Here is a 4664-nt window from a genome sequence, read left to right on the forward strand (position 1 = left end):
TAGCATACTGAATAACATTTAATTTCTTATCGACTCTTTGCCCTAGAACAGCACCTACAACATAATCACTAGCATCACACATGATTTCAAAGGGTTAATTCCAATCAGGTGGTTGAACGATAGGTGCAGAAATCAAAGCTTTCTTAAGTATTTCAAATGCTTCTACACAATCGTCATCAAAGACAAAAGGGATATCTTTTTGTAAGAGATTAGTCAGAGGCCGAGAAATTTTTGAGAAGTCCTTAATGAACCTCCTATAAAAACTGGCATGACCAAGGAAACTTATTATACCTTTGATGTCCTTGGGACACGGCATCTTTTCAATAGCATCAACCTTAGCTTTATCAACTTCAATACCTCTTTCAGAAATTTTATGCCCCAAGACAATACCATCATTAACCATAAAGTGGCATTTCTCCCAATTCAAGACAAGATTAGTTTCTTCACATCTCTGCAAAACTCGATCAAGGTTGCTCAAGCAATCATCAAAAGAGGATCCATAAACGGAGAAACCATCCATGAAAACCTCACAAATCTTTTCACAAAAGTCAGATAATATAGCCATCATGCCTCTTTGAAAGGTAGCAGGTGCATTACATAAACCGAAAGGCATATGTCTATAAGCAAAAGTACCGAAAGGGCAAGTAAAAGTGGTCTTTTCTTGATCCTCAGGTGACACAGGTATTTGAGAGAAACCAGAGTAGCCATCTAGAAAGCAAAAATGTGTATGTTTGGATAATCTTTCTAGCATTTGATCAATAAAAGGCAAATGGTAATGATCTTTTTAGTAGCTTTATTTAATTTGCGGAAATCAATTACCATCCCAAAACCTGTAATAATTCTTTGCGGGATCAATTCATCTTTATCCGACAGTAATACCTCCCTTCTTAGGGACACAATGGACAGGACTTACCCATTGAATACCAGCAATGGGATAAATTATACCTGCCTCAAGGAGCTTTAATATTTCCTTTCTTACCACTTCTTTCATCTTAGGATTTAGCCGTCGTTGGTGATCAATAACTGGTTTGGCGTCTTTCTCCAAATTTATTTTGTGTTGACATAGAGTGGGACTAATGTCCTTAAGATCATCAAGAGTATATCCAATAGTAGCACGGTGCTTCTTCAGAGTTTTCAATAATCTCTCTTCCTCCTTCTCTGAAAGGTTAGCACTAATAATAACAGGATATATCTTCTTTTCATCAAGATAAGCATATTTATGAGTATCAGGTAATGGTTTAGTCTCGAACACGGGATCACCCTTGGGTGGAGGAAGATCCCCTATGATTTCAACAGGCAAATTGTGTTTCAGAATGGGTCCCTGTTTAAAGAATACTTCATCTATTTCCCTTCTTTCATTCATAAACATATCATTTTCATGGTCAAGCAAATATTGTTCTAAAGGGTCATTAGGAGGCACAACAATAGAAGCGAGACCAATAATTTCATCCTTATTAGGCAATTCCTCATCACGGGGTTGTCTACGAAATTTAGCAAAGTTAAATTCATGAGACATATCTCCCAAACCAATAGTAACAATATCCTTTTCGCAGTCTATCCTAGCATTAACCGTGTTTAAGAAGGGTCTACCAAATATAATGGGACAAAAGCTATCTTGTGGGGAACCAAGAACAAGAAAATCAGCAGGATATTTAACCTTCCCACACAAGACTTAAACATCTCTAACAATCCCAATCGGTGATATAGTATCTCTATTGGCAAGCTTAATTGTAACATCAATATCTTCTAACTCAGCGGGCGCAATATCATGCATAATTTCTTCGTATAAAGAATGAGGTATTGCACTAGCACTAGCACCCATATCACATATGCCATGATAACAATGATCTCCTATTTTAACAGAAATAACAGGCATGACTACAACATGTCTATGTTTATCTTTAGCACCAGGTTTAGCAATTCTACCAGTTTCCTCACAAAAATAAATAACATGCCCATCAATATTATCAGCCAAGAGATCTTTAACCATAGAAATATTAGGTTCAACTTTAACTTGCTCAGGGGGTTTGTGTGTCCTAATATTACTTTTGTTGACTACAGCTGAAGCTTTAGCACGATCCTTTATTCTAACAGGGAAAGGTGGTTTCTCAACATAAGCAGTAGGAACAATAGGATCATTATAAGTGATAGTATTTTTTCAACTTTAATAGGTGCAACTACTTTTACTTCATTGGGAGGATTATATTTAAACCACTTCTCCTTAGGGAGATCAACATGAGTAGCAAAGGATTCATAGAAAGAAGCTACTATCTCAGAGTCAAGTCCATATTTAGTGCTAAATTCACGGAAAGCATCAGTATCCATAAAAGATTTAACACAATCAAACTTAGGTGTTATACCTGACTCTTTACCTTCGTCGACGTCCCAGTCTTCAGAGTTGCATTTAATTATTTCCAATAAATCTCATTTGAATTCAATAGTCTTCATCATAAAAGAACCAGTACAAGAAATATCGAGCATGGAGTGATTATTGAGAGAAAGGCGAGCATAGAAATTTTGAATAATCATTTCTCTTGAGAGCTCATGATTGGGGTATGAATATAACATTGACTTAAGCATCCCCCAAGCTTGAGCAATGCTTTCTCCTTCGCGAGGCAAAAAATTATATATATAAAATTACGATCACGATGAACAAGATGCATAGGATAAAACTTCTGATGAAATTCCAATTTCAATCGTTTGTAGTTCCATGATCCCATATCATCACATAGCCTATACCATGTCAATGCCTCTCCCTTCAAAGATAAAGGTAATAGCTTCTTCTTGATAACATCATCGGGCATACCTGCAAGCTTAAGTAATCCACAAACTTCATCCACATAGATTAGGTGTAAATCGGGATGCAATGTTCCATCACCTGTGAAAGGATTAGCCAGCAGTTTCTCTATAATACCCGAGGGAATTTCAAAGTAAACATTTTCAGTAGGTTCAATAGGTTGAGGAGCAACTATTTGCTCTACTGGTCGGGGTGAAGATACCCCGAACAAGCCCCTCAAAGGATTACTTTCCATAGTGACAAGTGACAGTAAATTTCAGCACACTATATAAATTTTTCCTTACCAAATTCCGCTTACCAAAGGCGCTTCACTCCCCGGCAACGGCGCCAGAAAAGAGTCTTGATGACCCACAAGCATAGGGGATCTATCGTAGTCATTTCGATAAGTAAGAGTGTCGAACCCAATGAGGAGCAGAAGGAAATGACAAGCGGTTTTCAATAAGGTATTCTCTGCAAGCACTGAAATTATCGGTAACAGATAGTTTTGTGATAAGGTAATTTGTAACGGGTAACAAGTAGTAAGTGTAAATAAAGTGCAGCAAGATGGCCCAATCCTTTTTGTAGCAAAGGACAAGCCTGGACAAACTCTTATATGAAGGAAAACGCTCCCGAGGACACATGGGAATTATCGTCAAGCTAGCTTTCATCACGCTCATATGATTCGCGTTCGGTACTTTGATAATTTGATGTGTGGGTGGACCGGTGCTTGGGCGCTGTCCTTACTTGGACAAGCATCCCACTTATGATTAACTCCTATTGCAAGCATCCGCAACTACAAAAGAAGTATTAAGGTAAACCTAACCATAGCATGAAACATATGGATCCAAATCAGCCCCTTACGAAGCAACGCATAAACTAGGGTTTAAGCTTCTGTCACTCTAGCAACCCATCATCTACTTATTACTTCCCAATGCCTTCCTCTAGGCCCAAACAATGGTGAAGTGTCATGTAGTCAACGTTCACATGACACCACTAGAGGAGAGACAACATACATCTCATCAAAATATCGAACGAATACCAAATTCACATGACTACTTATAGCAAGACTTCTCCCATGTCCCCAGGAATAAACGTAACTACTCACAAAGCATATTCATGTTCATAATCAGAGGAGTATTAATATGCATAATGGATCTGAACATATGATCTTCCACCAAATAAACCAACTAGCATCAACTACAAGGAGTAATCAACACTACTAGCAACCTACAGGTACCAATCTGAGGTTTTGATACAAAGATTGGATACAAGAGATGAACTAGGGTTTGAGAGGAGATGGTGCTGGTCAAGATGTTGATGAAGATTGACCCCCTCCCGATGAGAGGATCGTTGGTGATGACGATGGTGATGATTTCCCCCTCCCGGAGGGAAGTTTCCCCGACAGAACAGCTTTGCCGGAGCCCTAGATTGGTTCCGCCTCGTGGCGGCGGTGTTTCATCCCGAAAGCTTGCTTATGATTTTTTCCAGGGTCGAAGACACCATATAGACAAAGATGGGAACCGGAGGCCTGCCAGGGGACCCACGAGGCAGGGGGGTGCGCCCAGGAGGGTAGGGCGTGTAGGGTAACGTAGCAGAAAACAAAAAATTTCTGACCTACGCACCAGCCCAGGACCACTATGGAGACTGCATACAAGGTTTGATCTTTTTCGTTACCGACTCGTAGCGCAGCGGGAAGTAGAGTCGATGACGATCGGCGGTGCAGATCCCCGCAGCTAGGATTTACAACCTCCCAACCGCGAGGATGTATACCCTCATTACCCATACGGACAGCCCTTCGGGAGGCAGTCGAACAGTCCCCCGGACGGTGTCGCGGGCAGCCCTTCGGGAGGACCTTCGAAACTCGAACGGTCACTCGGACAGCCCTCCG

Source organism: Triticum aestivum, chromosome 1D (assembly GCF_018294505.1).
Source record: "Triticum aestivum cultivar Chinese Spring chromosome 1D, IWGSC CS RefSeq v2.1, whole genome shotgun sequence".
Taxonomy (NCBI): domain Eukaryota; kingdom Viridiplantae; phylum Streptophyta; class Magnoliopsida; order Poales; family Poaceae; genus Triticum; species Triticum aestivum.